This window comes from Narcine bancroftii, chromosome 6 (genome assembly GCF_036971445.1).
Source record: "Narcine bancroftii isolate sNarBan1 chromosome 6, sNarBan1.hap1, whole genome shotgun sequence".
NCBI classification, from domain to species: domain Eukaryota; kingdom Metazoa; phylum Chordata; class Chondrichthyes; order Torpediniformes; family Narcinidae; genus Narcine; species Narcine bancroftii.
The window spans coordinates 172,838,462-172,856,740 of record NC_091474.1 but is presented as its reverse complement, the minus strand read 5'-3'; the positions used below and the strand labels follow the sequence as shown (position 1 = coordinate 172,856,740).

Genomic DNA, 18,279 nt, shown 5'->3' with positions numbered 1-18,279 from the left:
AAAAATGTTGGACTTATTTACTTTGGGACTCTTCTGAAGCACAACCCTACCTCCCCTTTCAAAATTAATTATAGGTTCAATTAACTAGAAGAAGCAGGATAAGTACCCATTGGCTCCCACCGAACTAAATTTCAGAGATTCTAATCCCCTCCCAGCCAAATTAACCTTACAAAGTCTTCCTCGTGGGCAAATTGGTGTTCAAATCAGAACAATCCTACTCAAGCAAAACACTGACAGTCACATTCACAGAACCAAGGCTGACGGTCAAACGTAGTAGGGTCTTGTAATGTTCGAGTATGTTCCATTACTCAGGCAGGACAAACCCAGAGGTGGGGATACCAGTGGTATGATGATCAGAGGAATTATCTATGTCCCACCTGCCCCACCTCATTTGCAAATCAAATTCCATAAACTAAAAGCAAGGTGTTTTATTTGCCGTTTGAATTATTTTCTCCTTGAAATACGTTTTATAAGTTACCAGCAGTGTAAGAGATTCACGTGTCAGCTCAGCCCACAGCACTCACCACTGGATCCGGGGAGCCTCTTTCTTCACCATCTTCTTCTTCAACTTTTTCCAATCAGCCATGTAGTCGAACTTCTTCCTCCTGGTTTTACCTTTTGCTCTAGACATCTTACAGCCAAAAACAGGGATGCTGCCAGCCTCACTCCTTCCACGGCCCTCACTACTCCCATTTCAAATCTGACCTCTGACCAACGTGGGTGGATCCTACCAGGATACCAGGGAATAATTCCAGCACAAATCTGATTTATACCACTCATATTATTATACAAAATACACAATCTTCCTAATTTGTTTTTTTTCTCTCTCTCTGTTACCTTGTAGTAGCATGAATAAGGTGAACCCTGCCTTGATATGATTGACGGGCACCCAATCTGCAGCCAGTTATCCCCTCAGCCACCACCTCCTCCCAGCGGGGATGACTCATCATGGTGATGCCGATTGTTGTGGTGGCTTTAGCTCTTGATGTGACGAAGCCTTCAGCTATCAAGGGTTTCACTTCCGAGCCCAAGCCCAGCGAGGAAGGGTTTTGGGACAAATTTATCAGGAAAGCAAAGTAGAATTCATTTGTGCCGATTAGTTATTAGTGGTATTTTTCCCCTGCCATCACCCCTCTCTTTATTCCCCACCCCAACATGCACTTCCGTAAAATCCTCTGTATTTAATATGCGGCCACTGTTAAGTTCCCCACTAGTTAACATTCCCTCCTTGTTTATTTTGTCATTTTTTACAGATGTGCAGAGCGGTGATCCGATGAGCTCCAGCAGCACTGTACCCCTGTAGAAAATCTCACGAAATGGTGCGAGAGTAACAACCTGTGACTCAATGTGGACAAGTCAAAGGAGATGATCGTGGACTTCAGGAGGACCAGGGATGATGACCCTCACTACACATCAACAACTCTGTAGTAGAGAGAGCACCAAGTTCCTTGGAGTTCACTTAACCAGTGGACACTCAACATTTCCTCAGTTGTGAGGAAGGCATAACAGTGACTGCCCTTCCTTAGAAGACTGAAGCGTGCAAGGCTATCAGCCACCATAATGTCAAACTATTTTGGAACTCTATTGAGACCGTCCTGGCCGGCTGCATCAGAATGCAGTACGGTTGCTGCAGAGAAATGGATCAGAAATCAATCCACAGGATCGTAAGAGTGGCAGAGAGGATCACTGGAGACTCCCTCCCCCCCCTCCCCCATCAACGTGATCTACCGGGATCGTTGTCTGAAGAGGGCACATAAAATCATTATGCCTTTTTATGGTTCAATGCCGCCGACTCAACAAAAAAAAAAGTTGAATTTACCTTTTTGTGGACCAGGCCTATAAGGCTGATCCAGTGTTGCTTTCTTACTGAGAAGTGTTAAAAGCCTTCTTCTGGAGCTGAGGGAGGTGGGGCGAGTGGTGCAGTAGTGCCATCTGTCACCGTGACATCATCCATACATGCCGACAAGTGAAAAATTAATATAGACATTCTCTCCCACTGAAAAGAACAAAATACTGTAGTCAAACAGGTAATTTGTAAAAATAAATCTACAAAAATATACATTAAATTAAGTATCTGACCATACTGAAGGCTTTAAAACCCTAAAATTGCTAAACTTCGATAAGTGCTTAAAACAAAGCACTTACTATCAATGTCATCTGCCCGCTCCTTCGCAGCCACTTTCAGTGGCGTTGCCTTCATGGAGAATATGCAGGGAGTTGCTCCGCCTTTGAATCTATCCCTGAATCAGCCCTCAGAGCTTTCAACAAAGTAAGTGAAGCGATGTAAAGGTGGAAAATATCTGCCTTTATAATCACTTTTTTTCCACTATAAAAAGGCCTATTGAGGACCTCTTCCACCCCGCTCACAGCATCTTTCAGCTACACCTATACAGGAGTATCAGAGCCAGCACCACCAGGCTGAGGAATATCTTCTTCCCACAGGCAGTGAGGATGCTGAATGACCAAAGGAACTGCTCACACTAACCATCTGAGACTCTCATATGTACAAAACATTATTTATTTATTTGTATAAATGAAATATTTGTTCTGCAAATGCATTTTTTGTCTGTGTGGTTGTGTGTTAGCATGTTTTGCACTGAGGACTAGAGAATGCTGTTTTGTTGGGTTGTACTTGTGTAATCAGATGACAATAAACTTAAACATTATTTAATGACTTGGGGTATTTTTTTTTTCCTGTTTCTTAAATTCTTATGAATGTACTTAGTGGATTTAACACAGCTAGTGCCTATTGATATCAATAAACTGGCAGCAAAGTAAAAACATAAAATGCTAGAAATACTCAGCAGGTGAACCACATCTGTGGGCATGAAGGGTTTGCAATCTGAAACTTTAACTGCTTTTCTTCCAACAGGTCCAGCCTAACCTGGGGAGTATTTCCAGCCTTGTCCCTTTTTATTTTATTTTAGATTTTCATCGTCTCCAGTTTAAAAAAAAAATTACATTATGATGCCAATTTAGGTATAACTCATAGCTGAATATCTGTCCGTATTCAGGAGAACTCTTGTTAAAGATCTCAGAGTAGCAGAAGGGGCAAACAGAAATGGAATCAGAGAAAAACCAATCAAGTTGGAAGCTTGTCACTGCTTTGATGCTGAACTCTAAAACTGCTAAACTTTGACAAAGCATTTATTAATGATTAAAAACACAAAATGCTTCCTTTTAACAATAGTCTAATTTTTAAGACAAAACTCCAAATTCTTATTGCAGTGCCTGACAAAATGATAAATCTGCAGCTAACCAGTGAAGTTGCCTCAGGGGTATTTACTGCTCAGCCCACGGGAGCAGAAATATCAAATTCAAGACTGACCCCCAATTCACAACTTTGAATTGGGCAGAGCAAAATTCAGAATCTTCAATATGGTCTGATATTGTTTGTCATGAAGGAATTCCCAGCAGCTAATACCTGACAGGATAAAACACCAGTAAGACAATTAATTCCAATGGTATCATCCATCAAACCAGGGATTTCAGCCTTCTGATCAGTTAAGTGAAGTGCCCATTCATGGCCTGGTTCCCTGAAAAATGTAGCTGAGTAAGCAGGCTCTTTTATATTCTGCAAGATACCTATAATATTGGAGTAATGATGTGAAATAAGTACATTCTCACTCAGAGGCACATCAGATTTTGCTTCTTTGAAAGAAAACCGATATCTTATTTTGCCAATACTATGAGCGGTGAGCTAAGAGTTTAATCGTGAAAGAGCTATCACTACAATTATACCCTGAGATCCTCTGTATTTTTTTTATGGTTATCAGAATCAGAATTTATTATCATGAACATGTGTCATGAAATTTTTTTTGTTTTGTGGCTGAATTACAGGTGCAAAATTGCTATAAATTACATTTGAAAAGTAAGTACAGAAGAAAAATGTGGTAGTGTCTGGTGGCAGAGGGGAAGAAGCTGTTTTTATACTGTTGGGTGTTTGTCTTCAGGCTCCAGATGGGAGCAGTGAGAAGAGGGCGTGGCCTGGGTGATGAGAGTTCTTGATGATAGAGGCTGTTTTCTTGAGAAACTGTCTTCTTGTAGATATCCTTAATGAAGTGAAAACTGATGGCCATGATGGCGTTGGCCGTGTTTTGTGGTCTTTTCCTGCCCTGTGCATTGGCAACTTGTTTATTGTTTAATTCAAATAAATTTCAATGAAGTAGAAGCTTTGACATTTGTTATCAAGATCTTAAATTTATGACAGCACAAAAACCCATGGGTTCTGAAGGTTAATACTGTCACCAATCTTCCATCCAAAATATAATTTGCTTCTAAAATGAGTATCACATGAAATGAGAGCTAGGACCTATGTAAGTACTCATGGCTTCAGCTTTGATTTTTCTGAAGTGAGAAGAGTCAAAAGCAAAGTTATTCAAGATTACAATGAGATCTGAAAGGGCAGACAAGAATGTTGGTGGAGAGGAACCAGTTCGATCTTTGTTGCAGATGGAAGTAGAGGGCTTTAAAACTTTTCTGATGAGGGCTATAGGGAAAACTTGGGAAAGCCACAGACATCTGAATGTGAGCCAGATCATGGGAGTAAAGCTTGCAGCTAGAAAACCAAACTTGCAGTGTGTAAATACTTGTAATCAGTTTCATAATTCAAAAGATCACTTCCCTCAAAGTGGTCAAGATTTGAAATCATGGAATATTCAATTGAATTGAGGTTTGTTTATCTCAACATTGAAAAGTGCCTTCCCTATTTAAGCCTGTTTTTGGTATATTTAATTGCCAAAAATCAATGAATTAAGCTCAATATCCCGCCCTTGCTGGTATCGGTCAGATTTAATCATGTAAAGAAGGGTGTGCAAGGGTTAGGGCATGTTATAATCAAAGCATTATTGAGCATTTATATCTGGTGCTTTAAGGCCAGTTACATAGTTTATAAATGTGATCTCTCTTATTATGTGACTACCTATTTGTATGGAGGAAATTTTTCACACAATAATACAGTAATAAGAAATCTGTTATGGAACTGTTGATCAAGATAAATATTGATCAATATACTGGGGATCTACTGAAGTATGCCAAGAGATCATTTGATAAAACTGTTTTAAAGCAGGGGTGGGCAACCTATGGCCTGCGAGCCAGATCCAGCCTGTGATCCAAATTTATCAAGCCCAGTGCATGGCTGCCCCCTCTCCCCACCCTGTGCATGGCTCCTCCCCCCATGTGCGTTTCCCACCTTCGATGTGTAGCTACCCCCTCCCCCACCTCGGTGTGAGCTCCATCTCAATGTATGGCTCCTTCACTGTGAGCAGCTCCCCCACTTTCTGTGTTGGATCCTCACATTCTCTGTGCAATGCAGACCCCTCTGTTGAGGAATAAACCCCCCCCCCCACCCTCTGTGCGAGACTCCCGCTAGTCTTCTGCATGAGGCTCCCCAGCCCTCTGTAACATTCTCCCCCTTTCACCATGTCATTCTCCCCCTCTCATGGTGTTGATCTCCCCCTCCCACGGTAACGTTCTCCCCTCTCTCACAGTGACATTATTCCGCTGCCTGTGAGAGCCTTCTCCTCTGTGTGAGACTCTTCTGTGAGAGACCTGTGTCTGTGATAATCCACCTCCCTCTCTCTGCAACACTACTTCTTTCTGTAACGTCTTTCAACTTATCTGTGTACAGCACTCTCTCTCTCATTTCTCCTTTCACATCTAGACTAATTCTTGACTTTTTTTTAATTTAATGCTGAAGATGAGAGGATATCTACATCAATTCAGAAGGAGAAAATCAATCTTTGTGGCGAGGGAAAGTTAGCAGACAGGCTTAGAGAATGGCAGCATGTTCAGTTTGGAAGCTAGACTCAAGGATGTATGTCCCCATGTTGTTTCTTCAGGTCTAAACCACTGAGATAGTTTACCATAGGTGCATAGTCATCAGGGGACAGTATATACTAAATCTGTTGCAGAGTGTATGGATGAGCATAAGGGGATGCCTTATAGATCCTGTTATGGATCTCATGGAGATCATTTTCTCAATCATGCACCAAGTGATGGGTTCCATCCATAGCTTAGTGGTGTCCTACATCTTGAATACTCCAAGCAGATGCTATCTTGACTTTGAGAGGCAGAGTTGTCTTCAGCCTTCTTGCCACTCTACTCACCCAGTCCCAAAAGCCACTGTCCTAGCTCATTTATTTCTGCAATTGAATAGCTTTGCAGTCATCAACTGGAAAAATACTCCAGGTGCAGAGCCTTTTTGGACCAACAGCCAGGATCACTGAGGCAGATGCAAGAGCTAAAATTCCATCATGGAAGCTCGGGAATCTAAATACAGGTAATTAAATAAATCTGTAATTACATGAAGCTGTTTTATTATCATAAAAACTCATTAAGGAGGAAAATCGATCAGCTTTACCAGGGTCAGTGCCAAGGTAGGGGCGATCGCAGACATTAACCCCCCCCCCCCCACCAATGAGTTATTATGATCCCCCCCCACCTGCTTGCAGCCTTTTCCCCCTTCCCCAACCGCCCAGCTGCAGCCTAGCATCACTAGTGATATATGTTTATTGATCATGACATGTAGATCAGTGGTTCTCAACCTTTTTCTTTCCACTCACATACCACTTTAAGTATTCCCTATCCCATCGGTGCTCTGTGATTAGTAAAGGATTGCTTAAGATGATATGTGAGTCGGAAGGGAAGGTTGAGAATCACTGCTCTGCACCCAATTGTTACTGAAATATTTTGCTTGAGAAAAATTGTCATTGGCCCATTTCCTTTGGAGTTATGAAACTGTGCACATAACGAGTCAATAAGGTACAGTGGTTTTCAAACTTTTTCTTTCCACCAATATACAACCTTAAGCAATCCCTTACAAATCACAGAGCACCTATGGCATAGGGTATACTTAAAGTGGTATGTGAGTGGAAAGAGATAGGTTGAGAACCACTGGTGTAGATCCTCTAGTGCTAATATCTGCTTGTGGATGGATGTAGACTGAAGGAGGTAAATTTCCTAGAAGAGTCAGCACTTCAACAACTGATGTTCCAGATGACAGGAGCATCCGTGGGACAGGATTGCCACATCCAAGCTCAATGAAGACATTTGTTTGTACTTTTTTAATAGTGGTTCATTACCTACTTCTTTTATGTTTGTTTTAATTTGCTGTGCTGCTACTCCCACTTTCAATGTAACAAATACATTTAACTCAAAAAGGAGACATTTTGGTAACATTGGATTAAACGTGAGTGCAGTTCAGAGTGATTTACTCTCAGTCTCTCCCTTTCAAAATGGAGTTATTAAAAAAAATACATTCACAATAAATTGCTTCCAGAGTTTCCAAATATATCCTGTAACATCAAATCTTCAATTATTGATTGGGAGAATGGCATAAAATGTACAAACAGAGAATTGTACTATTTCAAAGTTCAAATTCATTGCCAGAGTACATACATGACATCACATACAACCCAGACAGTTTTCCTGTGGACCAGGCAGAATTTCTTATTGGTAGCTGTAAACTGTCCTCAAGAAAAGAGTAAACAAAAAGAAATGCAAACAAACTGTGCAATACAGAAAAAAATAGTAATAAATAATGTGCAAATGAATCTCTCACTGAGTTTGTTGTTGAGGAGTCCGAAGGTGAAGGGGTGTCTGCTGTTCTTGAACCTGGTGGTATGATTCTTGAGGCACCTATACCCCTTTCCTGCTGGCAGCAGTGAGAAAAGAGCACATCCTGGGTGGTGTGAATCCTTGATGATTGCTACTGCTCTCCAACAGCAGTGTTCCATATAGCTTTTCTTGATATTAGGTAGAGTTTTGCCTGTGATGTACTGGGTGCTGTGAAGGCTCAGACACAAGATATTCATTGTGAAGTGGATTCAACAATGGCTGGTTGGAAGAACCCATTGAGTAGTAGTGGTGGATGATTGCTTCTCAGACTGGAGGCCCTTGAGAAATGGTGTGCTTCAGAGATTGGTGCTGGGATGGATGATAATGTGGTAAATTGGATCAGCAAGTTTACAGATGACACTAAAATTGAAGGTATTGTGGACAGTGAAGAATGTTTTCAAAGCTTACAGAGGGATCTGGACCAGCTGGAAAAATGGGCTGAAAAATGGCAGATGGAATTTAATGCAGACAAGTGTGAAGTGTTGCATTTTGGAAGGACAAACCAAGAAAGGACATACACTGTAAATAATAAGGCACTGAGGAGGGTGGAGGAACAAAGGGATCTGGGAATACAAATACATAATTCCCTGAAAGTTGTGTCACAGGGTTGTAAAAAGAGCTTTTGGCATTTTGGACTTCATAAATCAAAGTATTGAGTACAGGAGTTGGGATGTTATGGTAAAGTTCTATAAGACATTGGTGAGGCCACGTTTGGAGTATTGTGTGCAGTTTTGGTCACCTAACTAGGGGAAACATATCAATAAAATAGAAAGAGTGCAGAGAAGATTTACTAGGATGTTTCCCAGACTTCAGGAATGGAGTTACAGGGAAGTTGAAACAGGCTAGAACTTTCTTCCTTGGAGTGTAGAAGAATGAAGGGAGGTTTGATAAAGGTATTTAAAATTATGAGGGGGATAGACAGAGTTAATGTAGAGAGGCTTTTTCCACTGAGGGTAGATGAGATATAAACCAGAGGACACCAGTTAAGGGTGAAAGGGGGAAAGTTTAGTGGGAACATGAGGCAGAACTACTTCACACAGAGAGTGGTGGGAGTGTGGAATGTGCTGTCAGCTGAAGCAGTGAATGTGGGCTCAATTTTACATATTAAGAAGGATTTGGTCAGGGACGTGGATGGTAGATGTATGGAGGACTATGGACTGAGTGCAAAAAAAATAGAAGGGCCAAAGGAGCCTGTTTCTACGTTGCAATGCTCTATGGTTCTATGTCCTGGACAACCTGTTGTAATACATGTGCCAAAAAAACAACAAGCCAAATCTTATTGTCTATAAAAAGAATGGCATCCTCAGACAAATTTCAACTTCTGCACCAATACATTTTTTCTTATAGATTTAGTTTTTGCTAAATGAAAATATGTTATTTAGTATTAAATATTAAGCAAAAATTTAAACTTTCCCCTTGGAGCATATTTATACCTACAACGATCAAACAGTTATCTACAGGTTTCAGCTGTTCCATTGAGCCAGAGCCAAATATTTCACCACAGGAAGCTAAAGGAAATTATAGGTCACATTGGGCTATTCTCATGTAATTTCCTAGCATCTAATTATGCTGCAGAATTGGCTTAGATTATCAAGCCTCTCAGTCATTAGGTGATGATAGGAAACAAAATGGGAAAATAATGTTGGTATTTGAAATTTGCACTGAGTTTCATTACATGATTTATGACTGGTAACTTTTCTCAGGAATCTGGACCATTCTATCACAGAAAACTCTGTGATGCAAATAAATTATATGGCTTTTCAACCCACCACTTAACTGTCACACTTTCAGTATGGTTATCAGTTCATCAAGAAATAACCTGATTCATTGACGTCCAATGCAATTTTGATAGCATATTTTCAGCATTTTGCCATAAATATGAGTCTCATTTGATGTACATGATTAAGAAAATTCAGTATGGCCAGGGCCTTCATTATTTCTACAATCTTTTTATGCACTCGACACCAGTAATTCCATTTCTCTTTAAATTCCTTGAATAGCATAGCCTTCAATCCTTGGGACATTATCATCAAATTAATCTTGTAAACCTCAGTCTAAAAGCCTTCTCCAACTTTTTGGTTAATCAGATTCTCTCTTTTGTTGTGCCTACCACCACCAGGTTTAAAAATAACCTAATTCGTCTCCAGGGAACATGGAAAAAATGTGGTAACTACAGTTAAGAGTCCAGCAAGTTAATGACTCTTTCAAGTTTATTGAAGCTCATTCATTACCCAATAGCACTTTTTTTCCTAGAGGATCCTTCTGTACTGTAAATATATTTGTGAACCACGGCAAATGGAATCTTGCAAATTAGGTTACTGCCATTGAAAATAATGTTTTTATTGAGTGCTTAAGAAATCTTAAACTATAGCAATATAAATCAACTCTAAAACGAATATGCTATTTGTGACAAATCATTTGTGACTTTTTTAAAAAAAATGGAGCTTATTTCTTACGTATCAAACTCTTTAGTGTCAAGTCTAATACAAAATTAATGAAGAAGATCTGAATGAAGCAATGCTGGAAAGGTTTAATCAATAAATATTTGAAGACATTTTCCTTTATGCCTTATATCTCTCCTTCCTATCTCAGTTTCAAAAAAGAGTCCTGACCCAAAACAACTGTCTATTTCTCTCCATGGATACAACCTGACCTGCTTAGTCCCTGCAGCATCTCATTGATTGCTGAAGATTTCAGCATCTGCAGTCCTTTGTGTTTCTCTAAAGGCACTTTCAGGTGGCCAATTGCCCCGCATGTAAAGCCGCATGTTTAGGCAATATGCGGCTGTTTTGAGGCCACCTGAATGTGCAGGAGGTGCTTTTGAGGTGAGCTACGTAACCCTCCTCTGAGAGGGATAGTCAGTTCAGTGGCTCCCCCAGCCACCTGAATGCAGCTGGCTGAAAGCGAATGTTAAAAGGTCAGGCTGCTGACGTGGCAGTGATGTCATCAGCCTGAGACGCCTGGCGCAAATCTTGAAGCACATTGTGCAGGCAGGCTAGTGCAGATTCAGTCGTTTTGTTTAGCAGTGCAGGGAAACAGTGCATTTGAACAATGGCTCCAAGAAAGGCCATTGATCTGAAGAAGAGGCAAGACTGCTTCTAGACCATCTGACTCAGGAATCCCAGGAAAAGGAGCTCACTGGGACAGTTAGGGATGGTCCCACTTTTGAGCGGCTGTATGGCATGCTTGCAGCACAAGGGCACAAGCACAGTAAAAATCAGGTGGTCAAGAGCATGAGGATGAAATTCCATGCAGTCCTGGACAACAACAGGAGTGGCAATGGGCGCAAGGAGTGGCAGTACTTCGACCAGTGCCACACTCTCTGGGGGCTAGCTGCTCAGCTACTTCCTTGAATGTAGCCAGCGCTCTGGAGACCCTTGAATCCCCAAAGCTCATCCCTGAGGGATTTCAGGGTTCACACAGCAGCAATAGAGGAGACATGCCAGTCCAGGAGGAGGAGGCCACCGCCGAGGACCCAGCAGCCACGGATTTGGATGCCTCCGAGAGAGGAAACGCAGAGGTCACTGTCCCTGGAAGTGATGAGGCGGCACTCTCAACAGAGAACACAGGTACAGTAGCATTGAGGTTGTGTTTATGGAGAAGCACTTAAGTCCAATGCTGATGCACTTTTCCTGTTTCCACCCACAGCCCCTGGTCCCAGACGCAAGTGCCAACGACTGACGAAGGGGTAGATTCTCATGAAGGAGCTGCAGGCAATGATGTTGGCATTTGACAGGGAGGACAGTGAGAGAGACCACCAGCGTGCAGAGAAGGTGCTGGATCACGAGAGAGACATGCTCGCCGACCAGAGGGAGGACGAGGAAGCAACGCTCCACTCCAAAGTGGAGAAGCTTGCCCAGTCGATGTCTGAGTTTGCGGCTTCCCTGCGGGGACTGAGTGCCGCAATGGACAGGCAGTCAGTCATCTTCAACAGATTTGTCACGCGATTGGAGGCCTCCCCATCCCCATTCCCACAGGCATATGGTCAGCCTCATCCCATGTACCTGGACCCTCCATCCAGTATGCCATTTCATTCCACACCAGGTCATCACAGTTGTGGACGCTTTGGCATGACTGAGATGCTGGGGTCCGGTACCGGTGCCTCATCATTCCCCCCCACCTCCAACTCGTTCCTCTCAATGCTGGAATGAGGTTTGTGTCGGACTAAACATCCTTAATGCTGCTAACTCGCTGTTCACTTTTGTTGTTCAGGAAGCCCCTCATAAGTGCAATGTTCTGTGCGACACTTTAAGGATGGAAACATTCAGCAGTGAGATGCTACGGTGGTGCCGGGTGGTTGTGTTTGTTGTGTTTACTGTTTTAATCTTTGATCTGCTGTGTTCAAGTGTGGAGTGGATTTCCACTGTTATTTGTCCATTCCATGGTTTTCTTCAAGTTTAAGAATGATGTGAAATGTTAACGTTGAGATATCTACCTCAGATATTTATGAAGCATATTGATTTCTCAAAGAACGTCTTTTATAAAATTTTATTAAATTTTTGACAAGCACACAAGTTTCACTTATTTGCACCCATTCATAACGTGCCAGGCAGCAGGCTCACGTCACCACATTGGGTGGGGAGGGTGGAGGGGGGTACAAGTCGTGGAAAATGGGGAGCTGGGTAGCAGGGACATACCCTTACAGGATGGACCTGATGGCCTGGTGCCCTTGGCCCCGCTGAACAGCATAATCTGCGCTATTGGGAGCAGGACCATCTGCTTCAACCAATGTCCTCTCTGAAGGGAAGTCTTCTTTGTTAATCTCACATATATTGTGCAGTACTCAGCAGGCAAACACAACATCTGGGACTAAGGTGGTAGAGATATCTAGACACTTGAACAGGCATTGCCAGTGGCCTTTTAGACGGCCAAATGCATGTTCCACCACTATCTTTGCTGAATTAAGGGCCTTGTTAAATCTTCACTGATCCTGATCCAGTACTCGGTGCTGTGTGAACCCCTTCCTCAGCCAGCTTCGTAGGGGGTAAGCCGCATCACCCACAAGATGTACTGGAACCTCCACTCCCTCAACATCCTTGGACACCTGCAGGCACAACGATGCAGACATGTAGTTAATTCATGCACCTGAACATTGACACAGCAAGCAGGCATAACATATTGAAACACGGAGCTTTGAAGGGTGAACACTCACGTCACATGGGAAGAATATCTGCCCTGGTCCTCAGCTTTTCCATACAGAGGAGAGTTGGCAAGCACTTGGGCATCATGCGTGCAGCCCAGCCACCCCACAAACACATCTGAGAAGCTATAACATGAATGGAAATCACAGTGGAAATCACACAGTGAAGTTATAGTCATTGGAAATGTGATGTGATGTACACCAATAGAGGCTTAACTCACCAGAATCTGGTCAACCACCACTTGCAGAACCACCGAATGCCATCCTTTGCGATTGTAATAGACTGCAGCATCCACGCTGGGTGTAATAATGGAACTGTGTGACCCATCAATGGCACCAGCACACATTGGGTATCCCCTTTGGGCGAAGCCATCAATGGTCTCCTGGAGACATGTTCCACTTGGCAGGGAGATTAAACATTTACCGAGGAACTTCCTCAAGGCGGCAGTCACCTCCTGCACCACCATGCACACAGTGCTGACGCCTGTTCCAAAGATGGTACTGATGGATCAATACTCACAAGGGGTGGCACAAAGTCCAGGCTCCAATGATTGCTGCAAGTCCGGTCAATGCGCCTTCAGGTGAGGTTCTATGAGTTCCAGCATGAAGTGAAAGGTGCCACACGACATACAAAAGTGTCTCCTCCACTCAGCATCATCAAATTTGGTGAGGACATTACTCCAGAACTCAGCACCCTGCAGTCGGTTCAACTATCAGAGAGTTCGATGTGTCACCATAGCTAATTGACTGACCAGCAGCATTCACCTTCATCTTCAGCGCTTACGCTCCACGCGCCTTTCGACTGCTAACTGCTGTCTTCTTGCCTTTAACCTTTGCAGGAACCTTCTCCTGATTGCACCTATGCGATTTTCAGATCTCAAGGACGATTGAAGAGCTTCAACAGCACAAATAGCCTTACCAAGCATCTCCCGTATCATTCTGAACACTCAGAAACGCTGAAATCATCATCATTATGTCTCCTGCCTGCACAGGCTCTGCCATTGCCCTGTGTTCAAGACTTCATTAAAATGTTTGATGCCAAATAATTTAGCATTCAAGACTATAAAATATACCGCAGTCTAAAAGTGTAGTTAAGAGAAGAAATGAAACTAGCTCACTTAAAGTCAAAATCTTGATTAGCAAAACATGAATTTAAAGGAACTGAAACCTTCAGTTTGTCTGTACCCCAACCAATCATTTTTCCCTTGCAACCGCTGCAACCGTGTCTGCCTGTCCCGCATCGGACTTGTCAGCCACAAACGAGCCTGCAGCTGACGTGGACATTACCCCTCCATAAATCTTCGTCCGCGAAGCCAAGCCAAAGACACTAACCACTGCTGAAGCCAGATGACAGCTCTTGGACACCTCCTCTTACCTACCTCTTCATCAGGACCTATCCATTTTTAAACAGTGATTTTTTAAAATACATTTCCAATCACTGCACATGCAAGAAAACACTGCAGGGCTAGTGGATAACATCCCTTCTCATTCTCACAAAAATGTTCTCATGTCAGAGGATAGAAATATTTGATCAAAATTTTTATTACCTAGTATGACTTTTACAAACCAGCCATCAGAACAGATAGTAAATGCATCTGTTCACAGGAATTGTCAACTTGGTTAGTTACCTGGTTAGCCATAGTGAGACCACTTGAAATGTCTTTGGAAGAAGGTCACCATTCTGGATGCGATTTATGAAGTGGTCAGAGTATTGCATGCCATGAAAACAATCATGGCAATCAGATCATGAACTAACAGCAATCCAGATGTAAGTAGTAAAACAAGTTGAATGAGGAAGAAATTTCTGCAGCAGGCCTAGCAAAAAATGGGTTGATATAAAATTGTTGATGGGAAAACAATGAAGAATAGAGCCATAGAACTGTACAACACAAAAATGAGCCCTTTCAGCCAATCTTGTCCAAACCGACCATGATGCCTATCTATGCTAATCCCAGTTCCCCATACTAATTCAGAATCCCTCTATGTCTTTCTTATCCAAGTACTTGTTCAGACTCCTTTTAACTTTTCTAATTGTATTAACTTTTTGAATATGGACCAGAGTCATGATCTGCTAATCAAGCTCCCAATTCATTTGTTCAGATATACAAAATAGGCAGTGCAAAACATTGGACCGACCAGCAACCCCATCTGCAAAAATCTTCCAAAACCAGCGCAAGTAAAGTAAGTTCAGCAGCTTCTCCCAGCGAGCATCCCTTGAAATGATGCGTTAATTACAATCAGGTAGGTGTGACAGAATATGTTGTGTTTTATATTGTATTTGATATGTGTTTTTTTGAAAAATTTATTTAAAGTTTTACAGAATACAGAAAATAAAACACAAAATAAAATGAAATCTACCCCCTGTAACCTGCCTCCCTCCTCCTACCAACTATCTCACCCCTTACAACCTTCCCCCCCTTGGAGCTTACAAAAAAAAATTACATGAAGTCACAATAGGTTCAGTATGCTCAGTATGTCAACCATTTACATCTTTAAACACAAATAAAATTTTTACTTAACATCTAAATCCATACATTCCAAATACAAAGTCCACATTTTAATAAAAAAAGGATAATTATTTTGTAAATTATATGTTATCTTCTCTAAGTACAAACATAATTGAATTTCTTTATGCCATTTTTGTATACTTAATTCAACATAGTTTTTCCAGGTTACAGCTATACATTTTCTAGCCACCGCCAAACCCAATCGGATAAATGCAATTTGAGGTTTTTCCAATCATAAACCTGCTGTAATTGTATTCATACATCCCAATAAACACACCCATGGATCAACATATAATTCTATTTGGAACAAATCTTGCAAAAATGTAATTACTTTCTCCCAAAAAGGCTTAACTTGTATACATTCCCTTATTGAATGTAAAAAAGTACCTACCTGATTCCCACACCGAAAACACAAATCTGACTCACTAAAACCATATATTTTTAATTTTTCAGGAGTTAAAAATAACTGATGCAGAAAATTATAATTAACTAAACTATAACCTACATTAATTAATTTTGTAATGCTATCCAAACACATATCAGACCATTCTTCCACAGAAATAGGAATAGATAAATCCTTCTCCCATTTATCTCTTATTCTAAATATATCTACTTCCTTCATGTTTTGTTGTAACAACAAATACATTTCTGAGACAAACCCTTTCTTTCCCTTATCAATGACTAATTTCTCAAACTTCGATTGACTTGGTAATATTAATTCTAGGCCAAAACATTTTATTAGCAAATCACATACTCGATAATAAGCAAATGAAATATTCTGTAATATACCAAACTTCTCTCTAAGTCTATTAAACGAGAGAAATTAACCTACTTCAAAACAGTCTTCCACTGATATCAATCCCTTTGAGTCCCAGTCCTTCAAATAGAACTGTACATAAGATTAAGTCTGATTTAAACATTAACATTGATTGGATGGGTAAGTTGTATAAAAATGAATATATATCCTTGTATTCAATATTTGTTTCAATCTATTCCTAGTGCTATACCAGGGAAGTTTTTAAAGGAATTAAATAAAGTAGTCTGTTTGTTTATGTGGAAAGGTAAGCTATCTCAACTATCTATGCAAAAACTGATGTGGCAGTATGATTTGGGAGGCCTCCAACTGCCACATTTTCAAAATTATTATCAAGCAGCACAGTTGAAGTTTATTAATAGATTATTTGATATTGATCAACCTCCAATGTGGGCTAAAGTGGAAATGGACTAGATACAGGAAAGATCAATGCATCATTTTATATATAAATGGAATCCTTTGCTTTTACATCGATATTGGATCATTTGATGAGGGTATGGTATAGGATCGAAGGATGTGTTTTCATTTAAAACTCCGTTATATCAGAATCAATTAATTCCATTTTCTATGCATAGATATGTTTTTAGGAGATAAAATGAGGCAGGATAGTTTACTGTAGGTCACATACAAACATTTCGAAACAGATCTCATTTAAAATACTGGAGCTCTGCTCAAGCCAGACAGGCCAGCTTTGAGAGCCTTTGCAAAAACTTTGAAGAGTGCCCAAGGGACTTCACTAATGGATTGTTCTTTTGAAAAGCAACAGACGAAAGAACTCGGAGGATTAGGTTTGGAACCGCAGGCTGTCTGAGTGCTGCTTGCGGTTCTAAGGGGATCATGTGGTTTTGCTCAAACAGGCTTTTCTCTGAGTGAGACAGAGAGAGAGAATTCAGTTCAGCAGCAGCAGCTGAGACTGGAACAGGACAAGCTGGAAAGCTTGTGGAAAAACCCCATTTTGAAGACAGGTTGTGAGTGCTTAGTTCAGCCTGGTCAAATCTCTTCTGGTCCAAACAAGAAGAGAGGACTGGCTTCTAATGTTTCACTTGAAATAAGAAAGAAAGAGGTTATCATCTGGAAAACCCTGATGGGGCAAGTTTCTTTGGCAAGATACTGACGTGGCTGATTAGAAAAAATCAGTTTGTGTCCAGCAAACAACAAATCTCTCTCTGAAAACCAACAAGAACCTTCCTGAATGGTAACCATTTACCTTTCAAGCACCAAAGCCTAAGTGAACTTTATAAATGTTCAATTCTGTGCACAGTGTAAGAATTGCCTCCATCCAGTGAACTTTGAGGAATGAGAAGTGAGATTGGACTGCAAAACAAAGAACTTTTCTGAACTTACATGCACGTGCGCTTAGAATTAGAAGGGGGTTAAGTTAGGTTAAGTCAGTTAATAGTAATAAGTTAGAGTTTGATCCTGTTTTCATGTTTAAAGATAATTAAAAGTAACTTTTGTTTAAGTAATCATTTGTCTTGGTGAATTTCTGTTGCTGCTGGGGTTCTTAACACAGGACACTTTTAATGATGACATGCAAAATTTCCTCAGGCTTCCAGGGAAGTAAAATCCTGATAGTGGATTTGGAGGATTTTGTGGACATAACATTATGGTGCACCTCCAGTAATTTAAGATACCTACAACCCACTGACTATATCGAAGAAGTATATAGGATGGCAGAAAACTGTGGTGGCTGTACATCACGAGTTTGGTGATGAATCTGAAGTCTTGATCTTCAAAAAGTCGTGTGCTGTTGCATTAAAGGTCAGAGTGGATTTCATTCTTCCTGAGAGGTGCTTTCCGCAGGTATGAAGAGAGATGAATATTTTCTAGTCGTGGAATTTATCGTTGAGGAGTACAGTCGGGGGCAGGTTGGTCGCGCCTTCTGCTTTGTGGTGTCTGTGCCTGAGTTTTCTTCTTTAATTGGCTGATTATATGATGAATTTTTGGTTTCCTGACCTTGCATTGAGCCTATTTTAACTCCGATGTCCCATTCTTCTTCTCTTTCCTCAGCCAGTGAAATCTTTTTCACTGTAGAAAATCTGAAACGCAACTGCATTCACCAAACTTCGAATTCCTCGCGGAAAGAGGCTTCCCTCCCAATTACTTGACATTTTGGTCCCCTGGTTCATCTTCTGATTTTGTTTTGAGAGTCATATAGGCTCATTATTTAGTGGCGTCTTCTACCTGTTGCCAGCTCATTG

General features: G+C 41.2%; 1 long non-coding RNA gene across 1 annotated transcript in view; it reads right to left on the bottom strand.

Annotated features, from left to right (window-relative positions):
* Window positions 1-18,279, bottom strand: part of LOC138736753 (uncharacterized) — a 52,644-nt gene that overhangs the window by 33,139 nt on the left and 1,226 nt on the right. The window contains exon 2 of the long non-coding RNA XR_011340555.1: window positions 1,820-1,996. This is a non-coding gene — a long non-coding RNA (uncharacterized lncRNA). The remainder of the gene's footprint in view (window positions 1-1,819; window positions 1,997-18,279) is intronic.